Source organism: Pinus tabuliformis, chromosome 8 (genome assembly GCF_031772625.1).
Source record: "Pinus tabuliformis cultivar Carrire ecotype Pingquan chromosome 8, CPIR1, whole genome shotgun sequence".
In the NCBI taxonomy this organism is placed as follows: Eukaryota; Viridiplantae; Streptophyta; class Pinopsida; order Pinales; family Pinaceae; genus Pinus; species Pinus tabuliformis.
In genome coordinates this window covers 1,027,771,697-1,027,797,131 of record NC_142294.1, presented here as the reverse complement: position 1 = coordinate 1,027,797,131, position 25,435 = coordinate 1,027,771,697, and the positions used below count along the sequence as shown (strand labels likewise).

The following is a 25,435-nucleotide window of genomic DNA, read 5'->3' as shown; positions in this document are numbered from 1 at the left end:
GTTCAATCTTATGCTTAAATTGTTAGAGGCCCATCCTCTTATTGCTAAGTATCACGCCTTTGTGACTTATTTCTAAGTCCATCCTTTTTCTTATTCATTGGATTTAGAAACCACCTTCTATTAACGATAATGAAATCAAGTATGTAAAAATATGCAGCCTGTGACTTGTTGGGTCAAGAATTAAACATGCCTGTGAAAAGCATAGTATCTTAATGAAGTATTTTGTTAACTTACAATTACCCTATTTTAAAGAAATGGGTTAAGCTGTTTGGAGAAGTGTTGCAAATATCCTGATTTTATCACAAAAAAATTGTGAAATTGTGAATTTTGGGCCTAGCTGATGTTTGCTGATTTTTACCAATATTGTGGTTGCATCTTAATTTTGCTGATGTGTGCCATTTTTACCGATATATTCTTGATTTTTACGATTTTTTGGTTTTCCAGACCCTTGCCGACTTTATCCCGATGCTGATGTTTGTAACATTGGTTTGGAGAGTACTTCATTATATTCAAGGTTTTATATACAGACTGGGCCTGTTAGCTCCATAGGAAGGGTGGTATGGCATAAGGTAGTATCCATTACTGGATGTGGAAATCTACAAGGGCTTGCATGTGGCTGGCTACTAAGACTTCTGATTGTGCTTTAGCATATCTATTAGTGCTTAGGACAATAATTATAGATTCCAGCCTATTGAGTGCATGCAAGATATAAAAATCTTATAAATAATTCCATCGTTTTTCATATCTAACCTCAACCATTGACTGAAGCTAGAACCAAGTTGACCACCAATAGTTTCAGCAAGTACCATGGAATTAGATGAGGTTTTGGCCTCACCCTTGAAAAATGGGTTCTACCCCTTTTGAATAAGGCTTTAATAGAGCTCCAGTTTGGTTATAGGCTACATATTGAACTGTGGTCACAAAATAGCTACCTTGGTAAATGTTCTGTTGAGAAATTTTGTATCCCGAGAGACACAAACAAGGATTGCCTGTGGAACTATTCATACCCAGGACCTTTTACAGTACTGTTCTTTTATTAATATGGATTGAACATGCAATTATCAGAAGAACCTTTTCTTTCATGTGCAATATCTGATGGATTTTTTTTGTCAGTCGAGCATAAATTTCATTTCATTATTTTGAAACTAAATTATGTGAATATACCTGCACAGTTGCAATTTAAATTCTGCTACTACATGACTTAAGTTAAATGAAGGTGAAACATTAATTATTGAGTATGATATTAAAGAAATAGATACAACTACTCTCCACTACCATAATTCTTATGAAATCAAGAAAATCTCTATCATTGCAGGCACGATAAAGAAGGTTTAAGTAAAACAAAGTAAGCCATTATTGATTTATTGATAAATTACCAGAAAATTTGACACTGTTGACATAGATTGTCATTGATGTCAATATGGCAATACTCGAGGAGCCAGAGGAAGCAAACAAAGCCATCGGAGGAAGCAAACAAAGCTACAGGAGGTGCCATATATATGTCAAAGAAGAACAGGGCAACAAGAGGAGCAAATAGAGCCATCAGAGTAGCCAAGAGGCACAGACAGAGCCACGAGAGGAGCAAATAGAGAAAATAGTAGAAATAGCCAATGGAGGCATGCAAATGAGCTATCGGGAGCCATATATGCCACAGATAACACTATCGGGAGCTATCAGAGGAGCAACAAGAAAAACAGAGCTATCGGAGGCCAAAACCCATATATATATATATATATATATATATATATATATATATATATATATATATATATATGCTTTAACACTATCGACGGCCAAAAACCATGCATATATGGCATATACACTATCGGAGGTAGGAAGACTTAGTTATATGGCGTTTACACTATCGGGAGGCGGAAAACAGAGTTATAGTGGAATACACTATCAGAGCAGGCATATGCATAAATATTGGCGACAGTGGAAATCGGCGGTTCGGCTATATGCCATCACCCCAAACCCTAGACTGCGATACATATATGTGGACCCGCTGCAACAATGTGCTATGGTTTAATGACATATCGCATCTGCCCTATCGGGACTCGCACATCGCAATACCCAAAGGGCTGTCCTCTTGCTAAGCGCCGGTTGCGATAAAGCATGTGGACTTGATTAAACATTATAACATGGCTTAATATAATATTGCGTCCAGTGGAGGATCGACCATCGGCCATCGGCGATGCCATGGTCTCAATGTATAAAGGACCTCCAGAAGTTTTGAGCGCCAATTGCGATTATACTGCGGACCCGATATAGTATAGATGCGGGTGTATTGATTCTTGAAGTTCGCCCTTTAGCTTGTTTGCCTGTTTTTGCTCATATTTCCTGTGTAATTGAATTTTTGGCTTGTGCAGGGTTTGGAGACAGAAATACGCTAAGGAATGCTCCCGATAGTTCAGTAGGCTAAATCACGCTGATTGCGATTGCGATTAGGACGTGGCATGTCCGTTAAACAAAATAGCCTCTGTGGATGCCTGTTATCATTAAAAAAAGGGCAATGTTATAGTTTTAACACAGCGACCGAAAAGCTAGGAAGCTGAATGGAAAGCCAGCGCAAACGAAACCGAAAAGCCAAATCAATGGAGTTGAGGGAAGCCAAAGGACAAGCCAGCGCAGAGGAAGCTGAAGCAAGCGTGGAAGAAGCTGAAGAGCCAGTGGAAGGCGAAAGCGAATAGTTAGAGGCATCAGGAATACATAAAAACAGAAAAAACAAGGAGAGATGGGTTGTTGTCGTGGATAATCTGTGTGAGAGGCAACAGAGGCAGGAGAGGTAGCAAAGGCAGGAGATGCAGGAGAAGCATGAGAACATGAGTGAAGGAGAAGCTCAGCAGAACAGAGAACTGCAGCAAAACAGTTTATACTAGGCTTGGGTTGGAGCCTAAGAGGTTGGAGCCCCATAACTGAACAGGATTGAAATCCTTGGGAGTTGGTGCTCCTAATTGCAGAACTATTGCAAGATAGAGTTGGTGCTCTGGAGGTCGGAGCCTCATTGAAGTCCAAGTTGGAGCTTGGAAACTAATTGTAACAAGTTATATATATATATATATATATATATATATATATATATATATTATATTCATTTTATTGCACTATTTGTGTTAATAAAAGCAGTAATCCCAGCTATATATTTCTGTGTTCCATATATATATGTTTTGGTAATAACAAGAACAATTAAAAAGAAATATTGATTCACCTCCCCTCTCAGTATTTCCAACAGACACTTAGTGTAAGAGGAGGAATGGATCTTTGGAAGGGAAAAAACAACATATTATTGCCAGGAAAATGTTTCTTATTTAGTTGACATTTAGATTTTGGTTGAGTATTAACTTTTAAGTAATTTTCACCCATTGCTGAAAGATGATGTTTTACAATTTTTTTTTATGCAAATCAATGGAAAAACTGTGTTTGTCATTCATCATCATTATGAAATATTCCTGTATGTTGATTTTAACTATCAGTTCCTAGGAAAATTAATTGAGTTCAATAGAAAATATACCTATCCAATTAATGCTTTTGTGAAAATTTAAAAAAAATAAAGGAAAATAATAGGGGAAAATTACTTACTACTAGCAAACTTAATGCCATTAACAACATAAAGGTAATTGTTATTGTTAAAATTGGCAACTAGGGCCAAACTCCACCTTGGATAGCTCATATGATGGATATAATATTTTTATTGGATTCCTCTTTCCGAGAGGTGTAGGATCGATATAAAGGTAATCTCATTGTGACAGGTAGAAATGGAATTATGAATTTATTTCTTCTATGGACAAATTGTCAAGGTCGGCCAGAAGTCTAATGTAGGCTCATGAAGCCCAACAGATGTGTCTCTCAATGTTGTGTATATATAGAGGAGTCATTTTCCTAATTTGGTCACTCATCACTCACACATCTTTCTCTCTCTTCATTTGATTATGTAGTACAAATTTCAGGGCAGCTCGTTCCTCTCCACACATGTGGAGGTTTGACCGAGTTTTCTGATTTTTGCGTTGATTGAGTTGCAGCCAGCTTTGACCAGCGTTGACCAGGCAGCGTTTGACTTCGTTTGTAATGTTCCTAAATAGGAATATAAGTGATATACAAAGCATGCAAATAGTCTAGCAATCAGAAAACAAAATAGACATTAAGCACCCATGGAAACACTAGAAATAAAGAACTGCTGAGCCATTTTATTACTTCTTCAGGAGCAAAATACAATAGTAAATAGAATGCTGCATCGGTGCTTGTCTCAATGGACAAGCATGACAAAACCCAGGTGAGCAAATGCTGCACTGAAGGCTGCTACAATTGCTGCACCAAACTGAATTGCGCTACCCCAAAAAACTTCTCTGTCTACTGCCTTCGAAGGGCAAGAATCATTGCTTCCCGTGCTCAGAAAATTATGATATTTCAGCTCCTTACTCATTGGCCTAAACCTCGAAAAACCCATGAAGGAATTTAGCTATTTCAGACTTTTGAAATTCGACCCCCAAGGAGCCCAACCTCAGCTGCAACTGCAAAAATCGGCTTGTTGGATTACGGCTGTAAAACCTCCTAGAAAGTGTCCAAAAATTTTGAGATGATCCCTCCTACAAATCTCTTAACTTCTCTGATTAGTTTCCGGGCTATAGCTCTTGCCCTCAAGACCCACGGAATTGCTGAAATAGCCCTCCGCGCTATCTCCCAGGCCTGGAATTCGAACTACTAGGTTGCTGACTTCTCTGGCTCCAAAATCTCACTGAATGTTGGCCCAATACTGTCCTTCAGGTTCCTTGGCTCCTCCGGCAATTGGCTGATCCAAGGTGGCTCTATCTCCCTCTGCGTGTTCTCACTGTGGCCCAAAAATACACACTTCTTGAGTGTAGCTGAGTGACTGTGCTGTAGATACTCCCCGGAACTCCTGAAAATGCTTGTGGAATTGCCGTCATAGGGTGCCACTTGAAGTCCCCCGAAGGTAAGGTTAAATCTCCCGTTTGAGAGATTCGTGGCTGAACAACTAGTTGACTCGACTAAGCAGCTCGAGCAAATAGTCAAGTAAATTCGATGTACAAGGTTGAATGAATGAACCAAATGAGAGCCTCCTCCTCCTTATGAATTCGTGGGCCTTCCTTGCTTCATGTGGGCCCCTCCAATCAGCTATTCGAATTCCCTCCTGTTAGTTTATGGTATGTTCTATGCTTAAAGCAGTTTACTTATCTTTCTTATTATTATCCATAGATTAGCAATCACATGTACATAAAGTAAAGGATAGTACATTAATTGATCGACAGAAAACAAGCCAAGACAAGAGACACAAGATGTGGCGGCTAGCCAGTGACAAACCCCAATGTGGGGAAACCCTTTGATCAAATCTTCCTTTATCTTCAATATTCAGCAGAGAGAAATAGTACATAAATTTGATTTACATTAGCAGCAACAAACCCTAGATCAGCCAAACTAGGGCAGACAATATCTTGCAAACTGACCGTCGGATTGACTTGATTCCTTCACCAAAAATTACGGCCTTCAGAGGAGATCCTGATTCACCTACAGTGCAGTTCTGAGAGGGAGACTGGTGGTCAACACTGGTCAAACTTTGGATCTGCAATTGCAGCCCTAAATTTGCGTCCTTCCTTCCGCACATGTGAGAGAAGAGTCTCTTTCTACCTAGTAGGAGAAGAGCCTCTTTTCCGCGCAGGAGAGAGAGAGAGATGTGGTGAGATGAGTGAGTCCAAATGAGGAAAAGTCTTCCTGTATTTATACACAACTATTGATGTTTGAATAGATGCGACTATTGGGCTTTTGAGCCTACATGAGTTGCTGGTCGGCTTGATAATTATTCCATAATCAAAATAAATTCATATCTCCATAAATACTTATCGGAATCAGATAATCTTTAGATTAATCCTACACCTCTCGACGAAAGGAATCTAATAAAAATATTATCAGCCATGAATAAGATGACCCACATGGAGTTTGGCCCTAGTTGCCAATTTTAACTCTCCCTCTCAACTAGGGAGAACTCCATCTGCAATTCGTCTGTCGGTTGCTGCTATTCATCCATCAAATGCACTACCCTGTACAGCTTGACCCCTGCTCTGCTTTGCTCTGTTATGTTCCGCCCTGTTCTGATCTGCTCTGCTTTGCTCTGTTTTGCTCTGCTTTGCTTTGTCCGAATTATGAAGAGGAAGAAATGATCGAGGATGTATCATACCATCCTCCACTGACTCAAAGTTAGTCTTAGAGTGTGTACCACTGGTCCCAGACAAGTCCTCACCCAACCCGAAATCAGTCTCATAGTGGGTACAACTCCTACCACTGGTTCCAGACCAGTATCATCCTTCACTGACTCAAAGTCAGTCTCAGAGTGTGTACCACTGGTCCCAGACCACTCCTCAACCGACCTGAAGTTAGTGTCATAGTGGGTACAACTCCTACCACTGGTCCCAGACCAGTATCATTGATCCCAGATCAATGAAGGTCATCTTAGCATAGGGAGTACGGTAGATACAACGATGCGTCCATCGGTACTACTATGGTCCCTATCCTCATTTCCTTGCTCATTGATCAGATGAGAGGTACTTCGCATGAGTCCCAGACTACATGGGTAGGATGCCTCGACAGGAGAACTAATCAATCCTGTCCATAGGAGAGCGAATCATCCTGTCCCACAAGAGAGGAAATCATCTTGTCCCACAAGAGAGCGAATCATTTTGTCCACAGGAGAGAGAATCATCCTGTCCATAGGAGAGCGAATCATCCTGTTCGCAATCGCCATGGAGAGCACATCATCCAGGCCTCATAGGATCACGGTGGTATCTAATGTAAATCCAAACAACTCACTGAAGAGCTTTCGCAACCAGACTGCCTCATAGGAGGCCATGCTAGCATCAATACACTCTGCTTCGGCGGTGCTCAAAGCCACCGACTTCTGCTTCCTGCTCATCCAGGATATCAAAGCAGATCCCGAGGAGAAACAACACTTGGAAGTGCTCTTATGATCCACCACACTGCCTGCCCAATCAGCATCAGTGTATCCAAGTAGTCTCACATCTCCGACAGTGTATCTTAACCCATATGTAATTGTGCCACGAAGATATCTCAACAGATTCTTGGCACCAATCCAATGTATGTGGTGAGGTTCAACCATATGTTGACTTAATGTGTTGACTGCAAAGCATATATCTGGACAGGAGTTCACTAAGAACATTAATGCTCCGACGAGTTGCCGATACTCGGTGGCATTTCGTAAAACAGGTCCAGCAGCACTACCGCTTAACTTCTTGAAGTCAAGCTCCATTGGGGTAGTTACAGGCTTGCAGTCCACCATACCGAATCTTTCCAATATCTTCACCACATATTTTCCTTGAGATAGAAAAATTTCCCCTGGCTTCTGCGACACTTCAAGTCCTAGGAAATAGTGCATTAATTCTAGGTCTTTCATTTCAAATTCAGAAGCCAACTCTCTCTTACATTTGTGAATGAGAGGGTTTGCACCTGTTAGAAAGAGGTCATCCACATACTGCACCAGTATGAGAGGCTTGTCATCTTCAACCTTAAAGTAAAGGTTAGGATCGGCTTCACTCCTAGTGAATCCCAGCTTCATCAAGTAGCTATCGATCCTCTCATACCATGCTCGGGGTGCTTGCTTCAGCCCATAGAGAGCCTTCTTCAACCTGCATACATGATATTTTCGATCATACATCTCAAATCCTTCGGGTTGCTCCACGTAGACCTCTTCTTTGATCGAACCATGCAAGAACGCGGTCTTGATATCCATCTGATGTAGGTTCCATCCTTGTGAATCCACAAGGGCTATGATCGAGCCGATGATGGTATATCTGGCAACAGGTGCAAATATCTCGTCATAGTCTATACCTTCCTTCTGGGAGAAGCCACGAGCGACAAAACGAGCCTTATACTTTTCCGTACTTCCATCTGCTGCATGCTTTATCTTGTAAAGCCATTTAGAAGTGACAACTGTCTTGTCCTGGGGTCTAGGAACTATTTCCCAGACATCATTCTTCATAATAGACTCATATTCTTCGGTCATAGCATCCTTCCATACTTGGTGCTTGACGGCATCGGAGAATGATGAAGGCTCATTTTGTATGATCGTGCTCATGATGGTCAGGTATCCCTGATACCTTTTAGGTTTCTTACTTTCACGGAAGGTTCCTCAGGTTGCAGTGTGTCCTTCAGCATCATCGAGTAGCCCCCAAAGCCAAGACGACCTCTTCCTAGAAGAGGAAGGCTTAGGTGGATCAATAGGATCCATGGGGTCTTCCACACTAGACATTGTGTCATCATCCTTTTCTTTCGGTTCCTTGGCGTCAGCTTCTTGAGAGCTCCTCAAAGTCAGAAGATTGTCCACCTTGCTGAGAGCCATATCTTCGTCAAAGGTGACATCATGACTACTCACGACTTCCCTTTGACCGACTACATAGATTCTATAGCCCTTAGTATTTTCACCATAGCCCACGAAGATTCCTTTCTTTCCAGATGCACCCAATTTATTCCTTTTCTCTTTCGACACATGAAAATCTACAGGGCTTCCAAAAATTATAAAATGAGATACGTCAGGTTTCTTACCGGTGAACATTTCTTCAGGAGTCTTGGAGCCCAATGCTTGATGAGGGCATCGGTTTTGTACATATACGGCGGTGTTTGCAGCTTCGGTCCATAGAAACTTCAGAAGTCTTTGATCATGGAGCATGGCACGGACAGTTTCCACAATCGTATGGTTCTTCATTTCCGCTACACCATTCTGTTCAGGAGTATATGGTGTAGTAGTCTCCCTCTTAATGCCAGCCTCCTCACAAAAGTCATGAAACTCGTTAGATTCATATTCGGTCCCATTATCAGTCTTTAAGATCTTGATCTTCTTTTCGGTTTGATTCTTGATCAGGGCTTGAGATGTGTCACAAGACATGACACCTAGCGGACTTCCTCCGACCTGATATAATGAATCAACTTGAAACCAAGAGTGAAGGCATCTTTAATATTGTTTTTCCATGCACGTACCTTGCCATCGATGAAAGCCACCTTGTAGCGTTTTCTTCCATTGCCGAAATGGACACCAGGTACTTTTTAAGGTCAGGTACTGTTATGAAACCAGCTCGTAAAGAGATAGAAAAGATAGATCAACGCCTTAGAATTCAACCTCTTCGAGGGGGCAACCTCGTTTACATTACATAAATGAACAATTCTTGGATGATTCAAATGACAAAACCTCCTTTCTATATATAAGAGTCTAAGGAGTCACAATATAACCTAGCCGACCTGACAATAATAATATAAAGCCACAAAAATAACAATAGAGGGATTCTATGGGGCACAATAATAACAATATGGGCAGAATAGGGGCACAACAGATACAACTACAATAGTAATGGGGTAATCACTAGTATTATAGGGACCTAACATGCCCCTCTCCTTCAAAAAAGTTATGTTTCCAACGCTTGAGTAGTTTTGGATGCTTCCGTATAAAATTCTCATCCTCCCATGTGGAATCTTCAGCGGATAAGTTCTTCCATTTGATGAGATACTCCGAAATTGATTGATTTCATACTCCCACGTGGAATCTTCAGCGGATAAGTTCTTCCATTTGATGAGATACTTCGAAATTGATCGATTTCATAGCTGTCGAGTTCTTGTTTCTGTGACTGCTTCTGGTTCCAATACAATTTTTCCTTCCTCGTCAAGTTCTGGCAATATTGTTTGAACTAGGAGCTTGTCGCCTATAACCTTCTTTAAACATGAAACATGGAAAATTGGGTGCACTCGAGAAGCTCCAGAAAGCTCCAATTTGTATGCCATAGTACCAATATTTTGCAACACCTTGTATGGACCATAATACTTTGGTGATAATTTATTATCCTTTTTAGCTTGCTTGAGGGACATTTGTTTATATGGTTGTAGCTGTAGGAATACCCAATCACCTACATCAAAACTTCTTTCGCTGGGATGTTGATTTGCCTGTTGTTTCGTTCGATTCTGTGCCAACACGAGGTTATCCTTTAAGAGTTGGAGGACTTGTTGATGTTCGATGTGATGTTCCACTGCTTGAACATTAGAATTTTCTCTTAAATATGATGTGATGGATGGTGGCTGATCTCCATAAAGTGCCATAATGGGGTAATTTTTGCTGCTTTATGGAAGGAAGTGTTATACCACCATTCAGCGAGAGGCAACCAATTGACCCATTGTGTCTGTTTATCAGATACAAAGGAACGAAAATATCCTTCCAAACATTTGTTTATTATCTCAGTTTCCCATCAAATTGAGGATGATAAGATGAGCTATGAGCTAATTGAATACCAAGACAAAAAAATAATTCTGTCCAAAAATTTCCAGTGAAAATGGGATCTCTTTCACTTACAATAATTTTTGGGTTTCCATGTAGCTTTTGAATTGTTTCCTTAAATGTAGTATAAACTGTACTGGCTTTAAATGGATGTGATAATGCACAAAAGTGTGCATACTTGGTAAGTCTGTCAACTACCACCATGATGACACTTTTTCCCTCAAACTTGGGTAAACCTGTGATAAAATCCATTGAAACCTCCTCCCAACGTTGGCTTGGAATAAATAAAGGTTGTAATAGACCCGGGGTCTTAATTGTTTCAACTTTATTTTGTTGGCAAACCAAACATTCAGCCACAAACTTTTGAATATCCGATTTAAGGCCATCCCAAAAAAATTCCTTCTTAACCCTGTGGTAAGTTTTTAAAAATCCTGAGTGCCCTCCTAAGGGAGAAGTGTGCAATTCCATAAGAATCTTTTGTTTGAGTTGGGAATTCTTATAGAGGTATAAGCGATCTTTGTTTGTACCGTAACAAATCATTTTGCCAGCTAAATGTATTAGATGTACTGGAATCTTGTTGTAAATTTCGAATAAGTGCCCACACTTCATCATTCTTCCATTCCTCCCTTGCTTCGTTTATCCAATCTGGTTGGATAATAGAAATGGCGCACAACAATGCTTCCACATCCTCATCCTTTCTTGAGAGTGCATCTGCCACCACATTTTGCTTCCCTTTTTTGTAGATGATTTCAAAATCATAACCCAACATCTTTGTGATCCACTTTTGTTGCTCTTAAGAGGATAATCTTTGTTCTAAAAAGTATTTAAGGCTATCATGATCCGTTTTTACCTTGAAGTGTCTTCCCATTAGGTAGGGTCGCCATTTCTTAAGTGCATGTAGTATTGCCAACATTTCCTTCTCATAAATAGCTTTGTGTAAAAACTTTCCCTTGATTGGACGACTTTCAAAAGCAATGGGTCTTTCATCTTGCATTAAAACAACACCAATTCCATTTCTTGAAGCATCACATTCCACAATAAAGGTTTTCGTGAAGTTCGGTGTAGTTAATACTGGTGCTTGGCACATTGCCTCTTGAAGATGCTCGAAAGCCTTTGTTGCTTCTAGAGTCCATGAAAATGCATCTTTCTTCAATAATGTTGTTAGAGGTGCTGCTATTCTCCCATAATTCTTAACAAATTTGCGATAATTCCCTATCAATCCGAGAAATCCTCGCAGATGCTTTATGGATGTGGGGATTTTCCATTCCTTAATGGCTTTAATTTTGCTAGGGTCTACCTTAACTCCTTCATGAGATACAATATGACCCAGATATTCCACCTCTTGTACTCCAAAGAAACATTTGGATCTTTTTGCATATAATTGTTTCTCCTCCAATAGTTGTAGCACCCTGTCAACGTGTTCAACATGATCCTTCCAAGACCTTGCTGTAGATTAGTATATCATCAAAAAATACTAACACAAATTTTTCTAAGGAAGGGTTTGAAAATGGAATTCATCAAACCTTGAAATGTAGAAGGTGCATTGGTAAGGCCAAAAGGCATGACCAAAAATTCATAATGATCCTCATGAGTTCTAAATGCTATTTTCGGAATGTGTTCAGTCTTCATTCTGATTTGATGATATCCTGAATGAAGATCCAACTTGGTGAAGTAAATTGATCCATGCAATTCATCCAGGAATTTATCAATGACTAGAATGGGAAACTTATCTTTAATAGTGAGCTTGTTGAGCTCCCTATAATCCGGACACATGCACCATGATCCATCCTTCTTGTGCACCAATACTATTGGAGCAAAGAAAAAACTTTGACTAGGTTGAATTATACCAACCTCTAGCATTTCTGCAACCATACGTTCAATTTCACTCTTTTGGGCATAGGGATATCTATACGGCCTGATGCTTGGAGGAACACTTCCTGGAATTAGATGAATAGCATGATCATGATCACGAATAGGTGGGAGACTTTTGGGAGTCTCAAATACCTTGGAATGATTGTTTAAGACTTTTTGGAGATCTGGAGAAATAGATGATTTCGATGTGGAAACATTTAGCGAACATAATTGTGCAATTACACCTCTTTGTTTCTTTTTTAGAAGCTTTGTCATGCCGTTAGAGCTGATTATCTTTCCCGGTTTCCCTGCAATACCCCTTAATTCAACTTCCTTTCCTTCCGCATAAAATTTCATGAAAATCTCTTGAAAATTAAAAGCTATTGTACCCAAGAATTGTAGCCATTGGACTCCTAGTACAACATCAGCGCCTCCCATTGGAATGGAAAGCATTGGGCTAGTCAATACATATTCTCCCATGGATAGCTTGATATTATGGCACTTTCCAGAGCAATTTATTGTTCCTCCATTTGCAACCATCACTTGACACTCTGGTGCTGGATATAGGAAGCAATTCAATTCTTTTGCTACCTTACAATGAATAAAATTGTGGGTACTTCCTGAATCAATCAACACTATTACCTTTTTCTTCTTGATTTGTCCTTCTATCTTGATGGTTTGAGGAGTGGTAATTCCGGCCAATGCATTACAAGATATGGTCGGATTCATTTCTTCTTTATCTAGGCTTTGTTTCTGGAGTATATCCTCTTCTTTTGACTTTTCTTGCTCCTTTTCTTCTTCCTCTTCACAATCTATGTAGAATAATTTCTTCTCAGCACATTTATGACCTTTAGTGTATATGCTATCACAACTGTAACAAAGTCCCTTTTCTCTTTTTTCTTCCAATTGTTGTGGTGTCAACCTTATAGGTTGTGGAAGACTAGGGGCAACAATACTTCCATCTTTATAGTTGTGAGTGGTATGCTTCCTGGTTGCCATAATTTTTTCTTTCCATTTTTTTGCTAACTTGAATGCCTTCTCTAATGAATCAGGTTCCCAAAGGCGAATATCATGTTGGATATTATCCTTTAAAGTCCCTATGAACACATCAATCCTATGCTCCTCTGGAATATTTTTTACCCTTATGTTCAATTTTTGGAACTCCTCAATGTGCTCCATTATTGAATCCTTTTGTTTGAGACTTATCAATTGGCTAAAAAAAGTGTTGCTTTTTTGTATCCTCATAATGTGCTGTCAATTCTTTCGTAAAAATTGCTCAAGTGATAATTTGTTTACGAGAGCAAAGCCATTGATACCATACAAACTGATTTGGTTCCAAATATAAAGTTGCAATACGTAACTTTTGCGTGTTTTGCACATTATTGAGATCGAAAAATTGCTCCATCTGTAATATCCATGTTGCGGGATCCTTGCCATCAAACTTCCTCATATCAATTTTTGGAATATGGTGGGTCTTTGATCCAACATTAGAGTCTATGAAATCATGATTAACATTTCTTTTTTTCTCATCATGAGTTTCCTTTACTACCTTTTCACCATTAGTAAGCATTTCTTGTAGAAACTTTGTCAAATTTGTCTTCAAATCTTCCATGCCTGTCTTCAAATTAGCTTCCACGTCATTCATCTTAGCTTCTAAGCCTTTCTTTAAACAATCCATCTTAGCTTTTACACTTTTTTTTAAACCATCCATCTTAGCTTCTACATCTTTCTTTAAACCATCCATCTTAGATTCTGTTACTTCTTGTGCAAGTGACACTTGTTGCACTTGGTCTCGTAATTTTGATATATCATGTTGCATTTCTTCCTTTTCTTCATGAGTCATGCTAGAGCTTTCAGGTTGCTTACTAGGTGTTTCGATTTTCTTTCCTTGGGGCATCAATTACCGATATTGATGCTTTACGATGCCCTTTGAATTCCTTCAAACTAATTTTTCAAACCAAGCTTATGCAAAAATTTAAAAAAACTACATACCTTTTTCCACTTTGTAGGAGCTTGATATTGAATCTGATGTATCTCTGTAACTTCAGATCATCCGGTTTTGAAATTGCGGCCTGCAGTAGCCCTCTCTATTCTCTTTCCAATGCCACCAGTCTGATCCAAATTGGATTCTCCAGGGAAGAGTTATGCCAAATCTCCCACAGTGACCTGATTATAGAATAGTTCAGTAAATCGAACTTGTACGATGTGCCACGAGTCACTGTTTCGACCTTTGGCTCTGAAAAATCTATACAAGAAACTATAGTCCGTCCTCTTTCTGTAGCTTCTTACGAAATTTCAATCCAATGCTCAGAGAGAAAGTTATGATGATTTTCCTCAGGTCGCCTGTTTGGAATGTAATTTAGGAGTCTGCAAAAAGACCAACTTCCTCAGATCATATCTCCGCAAATTTAGTGCAAAAAGCTCTGAAATTTGGACCTGAGGTTCAATGCAATTTCGTCTCAAATGGGTTTTTTTTAACTTCTGAAACGTTGCAAAAAAAAGGTTATAGCGAAAATGCCACGATGACCTATTTGGAGCAGCGAAACCCTAGAATCCAAAGCTCTGATACCAAATCTTATGAAACCAGCTCACAAAAAGATAGAAAAGATAGATCAATGCCTTAGAATTTAGCCTCTTTGAGGGGGCAACCTCCTTTACATTACATAAATGAACAATTCTTGGATGATTCAAATGACAAAACCTCCTTTCTATATATAGGAGTCTAAGGAGTCACAATATAACCCAGCCGACCTAACAATAATAATATAAAGTCACAAAAATAACAATAGAGGGATTCCATGGGGACACAGTGATAACAATATGGGCACAATAGGGGCACAACAATATTAATAAGGGATACGACTACAATAGTAATGGGGTAATCACTAGTATTATAGGGACCTAACAGGTACATATAATACATCCTGTAAGTGGATCATATTACTTTGATTCAATTTAAGAGACATTGCCTACACCTTTTACGAGATATTTCATATTATCTCCAAGGACAATTTCTAGGTTAGTTTCTTTTTTCTATCAGATTATGGAGAACTTCTTTGTAACCAGTGAAGTGCCTTGAGGCACCACTTTCAATAAGCCAAATTCCCAGCGAGTCCGAGGGAGTAGCGGCAGATAGAGCAGCTGGTAGATAATATTCATCTTGCTTATTGTCAACAGTGTTAGATTCACACCTAGAATTTCTAGCCTTCTTGAATGATTGTCCTCTTCCTTGATTTCGAGCACTTCGTTTGCCTCTGCTATTAAATTTGTCATTCCTTTGATTGCCATGAGAGGGATTTTGATCATCGTCCCGGTGTGAGTCCCTTTTATCAGGGCACTCCCTTGCATAATGACCTGCTTTATCGCAAATTTAACATCGTCCTTTTCTTCCACCCTTAGGTCTAGCCTTTCTTTTTGATTTAGCCCTGGAATTATTTCTTTTCTTAGCATGAGAAGAAAAGGTAGTAGGAGGACCTTTAGGCATGAGCATTTCTTGCTCTTCTATCCTTGTTTCTTCTTGAATGCATCTTGCATTTAATTCCTCGAATCCAGGAATTATGTTATTGTTGAGAAGAGTAGTCCTGAACACATACCAGTTGGATGGTAATCCTCCAAGAGTCATGAGTGCCATTTCCCTATTAGTAATAATCTCCCCAATAGATAGGACATCGTTCCTGATCTTGGTGATTCTTAAGAAGTATGCTTCAATACTCTCATCTTTACCCTTCTTAATTTCCTTCAGCTTATTTCGAAGAAACAAGACTTGATTTGCATCATTAACTTTAAATAAACTCACCAGTCTATCGTAGATTTCCTTGGAGGCGTTCAGGTCGGAGATGTAGGTTATCAGGCGCTTATCGATAGAGTTCCGGATGATCTTCTTTGTTTTGACTTCGCCGGTTTTCCATTTGTTCCTAGCAGCAGCGGGTGCATTTGATGGAGGCTCGACAATATTGCCTCTCACATGGTCCAACACTCCTTGATCTTCTAAGTTTAGATTGAGAGACATCTTCCATCCGTGATAGTCAGCTTTCTCACGGAGCTTGTCTTCGGCAGGGAAGAGTGTTGAGGACACCATAGTTCTTTTAGGATAGCCTTGCCAATCTTCTATTTGGTGATTGCTCTTGCTCTTGCTTGGGCTTTGTCTTCACCTCAGCTCCAATACCATGTTAGTTTATGGTATGTTCTATGCTTAGTGCAGTTTACTTATCTTTCTTATTATTATCGACAACATTGCAATCACATGTAAATAGAGTAAAGTGCAGATAGAACATTAAACGATCAACAGAAAACAAGCCAAGACAAGAGACACAAGATGTGGCGACTAGCCAGGGACAAACCCCAATGTGGGGAAACCCTTTGATCAAATCTTCCTTTATCTTCAATAATTCAGCAGAGAGAAATAGTACATAAATCTGATTTACATCAGCAAAAGCAAACCTTAGTTCAACCAAACTAGGGCAGACAATATCTTGCAAACCAACCATCGGATCGACTTGATTCCTTCACCAAAAAATTGCGGCCTTCAGAGGAGATCTAGATTCACCTACAACGTAGTTCTGAGAGGGAGACTGATGGTCAACACTGGTCAAACTTTAGATCTGCAGTTGCAACCCTAAATCTGCGTCCTTCCTTTCACACGTGTGAGAGAAGAGTCTCTTTCTGCGCAGTAGGAGAAGAGTCTCTTTTCCACGCAGGAGAGAGAGAGATGTGATGAGATGAGTGAGTCCAAATGAGGAAAAGTCTTCCTGTATTTATACACAACTATTGATGTTTGAATAGATGCGACTGTTGGGCTTCTGAGCCTACATGAGTTGCTGGTTGGCTTGATAATTATTCCATAATCAAAATAAATTCATATCTCCATAAATAGTTATCGAAATCGGATGATCTTTAGATCAATCCTACACCTCTCGACGAGAGGAATCTAATAAAAATATTATCAGCCATGAATAAGATGACCCACATGGAGTTTGACCCTAGTTGCCAATTTTAACACCTCCAAGTCATTCGAATGGCCTAGTTCGAATTTCCACATGGGTGCCCTCCCACCTTCCTCTAGAAATCTAATTTAGCTAAAATTTCTCCTAAGCCCCTAAGTCGAAACTGCTGGGTCATTTTCCTTGGCAAGAAATGTGCAAAATTGTGTAGAGATAAACCTGTTACAAATGTATTTGGGAAGAGACATGACAGTCCTCCCCTCCCAACTGTTGCTTGCCCTCAAGCAACTTCAAAGTTGGGTGCTCTAAAATGTGCTCACCCTCCCAGGTGGCATCCTCATCTGGCAAGTTCTTCCAACATACCAAGAACTCCCTGATGGTCCTACTCCTTAGCTTCCTCTCCCACCTCTCCAAGATGGTGTCAGGCTCCAAGACCAAGTGGCCCTCATCATCCACTAGGGGTAACTCTACTGTTGTTGTCACCGCGCCAACACCTTTTTAAGGCACGAGACATGGAATATATTGTGAATCCTACTCCCTGGAGGCAGCTCTAGCTCATAGGCCACCTTCCCAACTCGCCTGATCACCCACTATGGCCCATAGAAGTGGGTCTGTAGCTTGTAGGCCCCCTTATGCTTCAATGTGGACTGCCTGTACGACTGTAGATCGAGGTACACCAAATCCCCCTCCTTGAAATGTCTCTCTGTCCAGTGCCAGTCTGCGTACACCTTTTGCTGGTTTTGTGCTGTCATTAAGTTATCCTTGAGAGCCTTGAGGATGTCTTGGCTCTCTTGGATCCAATCTTTTGGCCTTTGGGGCCCGACTGTCTCTAAAAGCAACATCAACAAAAGATAATGCATCATATCCATACAAGGCATGGAAATGAGTCATACTGATGGACATGTGATGTGTGGTGTTGTAGCAGTACTTGCCCAAATGCAACCACCGGATCCAAGTCCTTTGCTGTCTTGTCACATAATTCCTCAGATACCCCTCTAGCCACTGGTTAACCCGCTCTGTTTGGCCATCTATCTGGGGGTGGTATCTCATGCTAGAAGTGAGCTAGGTATCGACCAACCTGAAAAGCTCCTGCCAAAAACCTGCCATGAAGCTGCTATCCTTGTCACTCATAATGTTCTTAGGAAGCCTGTGTAACTAGAAGATCTCCCTAAAGGACAACTTTGCAACCTGTGGAGTCGAATACCTGATGGGGATGGCGAAAAAGTTGGCATACTTGGTCAAACGGTCGACCACTACATAAATGCAGTGTTTGCCCTGCACTGTGGGGAGCTCCGTGATGAAATCCATAGATATGCTTTTCCATTTCCCCTCGGGGATGGGAAACAACTATAGCAATCCGGTAGGGTGAATCAACTCCCCCTTGTTCCGCTAACATGGTTTGTTGATTTTTGGGTATCATCAGATGTGCTCTAGCTTTGAAATTTTGTGGAGGGGCTAAAACACATGAGATCTCGAAGACCCATAAATCATTTGGTGAAATTCCACCTGGATTGTATTTTATTAAAATAATTAATATTTTTAATGGGGTTCCTAAGTCTAAACTTAGGAAAATTAAAATATTAATGGGTATTAATAAAAATATGGGTGAGAAGCTTCTAAGAGACGAGGATCAAGTCTAATTTAATCTTAGCCATTGATTAGAGACTTAATTTCGACCGTTGATTTCTCAAGAGGAAAAGTATAAATGGAGGCTGGGGGCCAGTTGGAGAAGACACATAGAGAGATTGAGGAAATCGATATTCTGAGGTGAGAAGTTCTCAAGAGGGAAATCGATTGGGGAGATCTTGCAGTTGAGGGGTAGTGATAGTTCGGGAATACAGACAGGGAGGCAGAGAGAAACTTGTGGAGGCAGCGCAGGAACCGAGAGAGCTAATGATGGGCCAGCCTGGGCCCACGCAGCCTTGACACAGGGCCTTGAGGGCCAGCGCAAAGGAAGAACTTCCTTCCATGCAGAAAGCCGAGGAGTTGCTGGAAATTGCCGGAGCAATCAGGAAAGCTGATGCAGTGGGCAGAAGGGCTGCTACAGAGCTGACTTAGAGCCAAAGAGAGCTCCACGCAGGCCCACGCAGTTACTGTGAAAGGGCAGCGAAGTTGTAGCTGGGCCAACCAGTTTTGCTGCCGGATCAACCGGATTTTGTCGAGTAAAGTGAGGTAAAACTCACTTGGGTTCTCCGCCATTGTATTTCTCTGTCATTGGTTTGTCGGGAGGGAAACCAACATATGTATTCAGAACTTCTGCTTAATAATAGAAAACCCTTAGAGTTGTTGCACCAATTTTCTTGCGTTGGGTTTTTATGTGGACGTTTAGTCCAAAAATAAATGTGTCCTTTGTATGGTTATCTCATTTATTTTCCAATACTTGATATGTATAGTGGTGTAGGCTGCTGTTAGGAAACTAGCTCACAAAAAGATAGAAAAGATAGATCAACGCCTTAGAATTCAGCCTCTTCGAGGGGGCAACCTCTTTTACATTACACAAATGAATGATTCTTTGATGATTCAAATGACAAAACCTCCTTTCTATATATAGGAGTCTAAGGAGTCACAATATAACCCAGCCGACCTAACAATAATAATATAAAGGCACAAAAATAACAATAGAGGGATTCTATGGGGCATAGTAATAACAATATGCGCACAACAATATTAATAAGGGATACAACTACAATAGTAATGGGGTAATCACTAGTATTATAGGGACCTAACATGCCCTTCTCCTTCAAAAAGGTGTTGTCCTCAATGCTTGAGTATTTCTGGATGCTTCTGCATAAAATTCTCATCCTCCCATGTGGAATCTTCAGCGGATAAGTTCTTCCACTTGATGAGATACTTAGAAATTGATTGATTTTGTAGCCGTCAAGTTCTTGTTTTTGTAACTGCTTTCGGTTCCAATATAAGTTTTCCTTCCTCGTCAAGTTCTGGCAATATTGTTTGAACTAGGAGCTTGTCACCTATAACCTTCTTTAAACATGAAACATGGAAATTGGGTGCACTTGAGAAGCTGCAGGAAGCTCTAATTTGTATGCCATAGTACCAATCTTTTACAACACCTTGTATGGACCATAATACTTTGGTGATAATTTATTATCCTTCTTAGCTTGCTTCAGGGACATTTGTTTAGATGGTTGTAGCCGTAGGAATACCCAATCACCTACATCAAAACTTCTTTCACTGCGATGCTGATCTGCTTGTTGTTTCATTCTATTCTGTGCCAACACAAGGTTATCCTTTAAGAGTTGGAGAACTTGTTGTTGATGCTTGATGTGATGTTCCACTGCTTGAACCTTAGAATTTTCTCTTAAATATGATGTGATGGATGGTGGCTGATATCCATAAAGTGCCATAAATGGGGTCATTTTTGTTGATGTATGGAAGGAAGTATTATACCACCATTCAGCTAGAGGCAACCATTTGACCCATTGTGTTTGTTTATCAGATGCAAAGCAACGAAGATATCCTTCCAAACATTTGTTTACTATCTCAGTTTGCCCATCAGATTGAGGATGATAAGATGAGCTATGAGCTAACTGAGTACCGTGACAAGAAAATATTTTTGTCCAAAAATTTCCAGTGAAAATGGGATCCTTGTCACTTACAATAATCTTTGGGTTTCCATGTAGCTTTTGAATTGTTTCCATAAATGCAGTAGAAACTGTACTAGCTTTAAATGGATGTGATAATGCACAAAAGTGTGCATACTTGGTAAGTCTGTCAACTACCAACATGATGACACTCTTTCCCTCAGACTTGGGTAAACCTGTGATAAAATCCATTGAAACCTCCTCCCAACGTTGGTTTGGAATGGATAAAGGTTGTAATAGACCCGAGGTCTTAATTGTTTCAACTTATTTTGTTGGCAAACCAAACATTCCGCCACAAGCTTTTGAATATCCGATTTAAGGCCATCCCAAAAAAATTCCTTCTTAACCCTATGGTAAGTTTTTAAAAATCCCGAGTGCCCTCCTAAGGGAGAAGTGTGCAATTCCATAAGAATCTTTTGCTTGAGTTGGGAATTCTTACAGAGGTATAAGCAATCTTTGTACCATAACAAATCATTTTGCCAGCTAAATGTATCAGATGTATTGGAATCTTGTTGTAACTTTCGAATAAGTGCCCACACTTCTTCATCATTCTTCCATTCCTCCCTTGCTTTGTTTATCCAATCTCGTTGGATAATAGAAATGGCGCACAACAATGCTTCCACATCCTCATTCTTTCTTGAGAGTGCATCTGCCACGACATTTTGCTTCCCTTTTTTGTAGATGATTTCAAAGTCATAACCGAACATCTTTGTGACAGACTTTTGTTGCTCTTCAGAGGATAATCTTTTTTCTAAAAAGTATTTAAGGCTATCATGATACGTTTTTACCTTGAAGTGTCTTCCCATTAGGTAGGGTCGCCATTTCTTAAGTGCATGTAGTATTGCCAACATTTCCTTCTCATAAATAGCTTTGTGTAAAAACTTTCCCTTGATTGGACGACTTTCAAAAGCAATGGGTTTTTCATCTTGCATTAAAATAGCACCAATTCCATTTCCTGAAGCATCACATTCCACAATAAGGGTTTTTGTGAAGTCTAATGTAGCTAAGACCGGTGCTTGGCACATTGCCTTTTTAAGATGTTCAAAGGCCTTTGTTGCTTCTGGAGTCCATGAAAATGCATCTTTCTTCAATAATGTTGTTAGAGGTGCTGCTATTCTCCCATAATTCTTAACAAACTTGAAATAATCCCCTATCAACCTGAGAAATCCTCGCAGATGCTTTATGGATGTGGGGATTTTCCATTTCTTAATGGCTTTAATTTTGCTTGGGTCTACCTTAACTCCTTCATGAGATACAATATGACCCAGATATTCCACCTCTTGTACTCCAAAGAAACATTTGGATCTTTTTGCATATAATTGTTTCTCCTCCAATAGTTGTAGCACCCTGTAAACATGTTCAACATGATCCTTCCAAGACTTGCTGTAGATTAGTATATCATCAAAAAATACTAACACAAATTTTCTAAGGAAGGTTTTGAAAATGGAATTCATCAAACTTTGAAATGTGGAAGGTGCATTGGTAAGGCCAAAAGGTATGACCGAAAATTCATAATGACCCTCATGAGTTCTAAATGTTGTTTTCAGAATGTCTTCAGTCTTCATTCTGAATTGATGATATCTTGAACAAAGATCCAACTTGGTGAAGTAAATTGATCCATGCAATTCATCTAGTAATTCAACAATGACAAGAATGGGAAACTTATCTTTAATAGTGAGCTTGTTGAGCTCCAGATAATCTGGACACATGCGCCATGATCTATCCTTCTTGTGCACCAATAGTACTGGAGCAGAGAAAGAACTTTGACTAGGTTGAATTATACCAGCCTCTAGCATTTCTGCAACCATACGTTCAATTTCACTCTTTTGGGCATAGGGATATTTGTACGACCTGATGTTTGGAGGAACAGTTCCTGGAATGAGATGAATAACATGATCATGATCGCGAATAGGTGGGAGACTTTTGGGAGTCTCAAATACCCTGGAATGATTGTCTAAGACTTTTTGGAGATCTGGAGAAATAGATGATTTCGATGAGGAAACATTTAGCGAACATAATTGTGCAATTACACCTCTTTGTTCCTTTTTTAGAAGCTTTGTCATACCGTTAGAGCTGATTATCTTTCCCGGTTTCCCTGCAATACCCCTTAATTCAACTTCCTTTCCTTCCGCATAAAATTTCATGAAAATTAAAAGCTATTGTACCCAAGGATTGTAGCCATTGGACTCCTAGTACAACATCAACGCCCCCCATTGGAATGGAAAGCATTGGGCTAGTCAATACATATTCTCCCATGGATAGCTTGATATTATGGCACTTTCCAGAGCAATTTATTGTTCCTCCATTTGCAACCATCACTTGACACTCTAGTGCTGGATATAGGAAGCAATTCAATTCTTTTGCTACCTTACAATGAATAAAATTGTGGGTACTTCCTGAATTAATCAACACTATTACCTTTTTTTTCTTGATTTGTCCTTCTATCTTGATGGTTTGAGGAGTGGTAATTCCAACCAATGCATTATAAGATATGGTCGGATTCATTTCTTCTTTATCTAGGCTTTGTTCCTGGAGTATATTCTCTTCTTTTGACCTTTCTTGCTCCTTTTCTTCTTCCTCTTCACAATCTATGTAGAATAATTTCTTCTTAGCACACTTATGACCTTTAGTGTATTTGCTATCACAACTGTAACAAAGCCCTTTTGCTCTTTTTTCTTCCAATTGTTGTGGTGTCAACCTTATAGGTTGTGGAAGACTAGGGGCAACAATACTTCCATCTTTATAGTTGTGAGTGGTATGCTTCCTGGTTGCCATAATTTTGCTTTCCATTTTTTTGCTAACTTGAATGCCTTCTCTAATGAATCAGGTTCCCAAAGGCGAACACCATGTTGGATATTATCCTTTAAAGTCCCTATGAACACATCAATCCTATGCTCCTCAAAGGCCTTTGTTGCTTCTGGAGTCCATGAAAATGCATCTTTCTTCAATAATGTTGTTAGAGGTGCTGCTATTCTACCATAATTCTTAACAAACTTGCGATAATACCCTGTCAACCTGAGAAATCCTCGCAGATGCTTTATGGATGTGGGGATTTTCCATTCCTTAATGGCTATAATTTTGCTAGGGTCTACCTTAACTCCTTCATGAGATACAATATGGCCCAGATATTCCACCTCTTGTACTCCAAAGAAACATTTGGATCTTTTTGCATATAATTGTTTCTCCTCCAATAGTTGTAGCACCCTGTCAACATGTTCAACATGATCCTTCCAAGACTTGCTGTAGATTAGTATATCATCAAAAAATACTAACACAAATTTTCTAAGGAAGGGTTTGAAAATGGAATTCATCAAACCTTGAAATGTAGAGGGTGCATTGGTAAGGCCAAAAGGCATGACCGAAAATTCATAATGACCCTCATGAGTTCTAAACGCTGTTTTCGGAATGATTTCAGTCTTCATTCTGATTTGATGATATCCTGAATGTAGATCCAAATTGGTGAAGTAAATTGATCCATGCAATTCATCTAGTAATTCATCAATGACAAGAATGGGAAACTTATCTTTAATAGTGAGCTTGTTAAGCTCCCGATAATCTGGACACATGCGCCATGATCCATCCTTCTTGTGCACCAATACTACTGGAGCAGAGAAAAAACTTTGACTAGGTTGAATTATACCAGCCTCTAGCATTTCTGCAACCATACGCTCAATTTCACTCTTTTGGGCATAAGGATATCTGTACGGCCTGATGCTTGGAGGAACACTTCCTGGAATTAGATGAATAGCATGATCATGATCACGAATAGGTGGGAGACTTTTGGGAGTCTCAAATACCTTGGAATGATTGTTTAGGACTTTTTGGATATCTGGAGAAATAGATGATTTCGATGTGGAAACATTTAGCGAACATAATTGTGCAATTACACCTCTTTGTTCCCTTTTTAGAAGCTTTGTCATGCCGTTAGAGTTGATTATCTTTCTCGGTTTCCCTGCAATACCCCTTAATTCAACTTCCTTTCCTTCCGCATAAAATTTCATGAAAATTTCTTGAAAATTAAAAGCTATTGTACCCAAGGATTGTAGCCATTGGACTCCTAGTACAACATCAGCGCCTCCCATTGGAATGGAAAGCATTGGGCTAGTCAATACATATTCTCCCATGGATAGCTTGATATTATGGCACTTTCCAGAGCAATTTATTGTTCCTCCATTTGCAACCATCACTTGACACTCTGGTGCTGGATATAGGAAGCAATTCAATTCTTTTGCTACCTTACAATGAATAAAATTGTGGGTACTCCCTGAATCAATCAACACTATTACCTTTTTCTTCTTGATTTGTCCTTTTATCTTGATGGTTTGAGGAGTGGTAATTCCGGCCAATGCATTACAAGATATGGTCGGATTCATTTCTTTATCTAGGATTTGTTTCTGGAGTATATCCTCTTCTTTTGACCTTTCTTGCTCCTTTTCTTCTTCTTCTTCGCAATCTATGTAGAATAATTTCTTCTCAGCACATTTATGACCTTTAGTGTATATGCTATCACAACTGTAACAAAGCCATTTTTCTCTTTTTTCTTCTAATTGTTGTGGTGTCAACCTTATAGGTTGTGGAAGACTAGGGGCAACAATACTTCCATCTTTATAGTTGTGAGTGGTATGCTTCCTGGTTGCCATAATTTTGCTTTCCATTTTTTTGCTAACTTCAATGCCTTCTCTAATGAATTAGGTTCCCAAAGGCGAACACCATGTTGGATATTATCCTTTAAAGTCCCTATGAACACATCAATCCTATGCTCC

General features: G+C 39.7%; 1 protein-coding gene across 1 annotated transcript in view; it reads left to right on the top strand.

Annotated features, from left to right (window-relative positions):
• The window catches only part of LOC149238883 (vacuolar fusion protein CCZ1 homolog), a 383,381-nt gene that overhangs the window by 177,215 nt on the left and 180,731 nt on the right, over window positions 1-25,435 (top strand). The window lies entirely within an intron of this gene.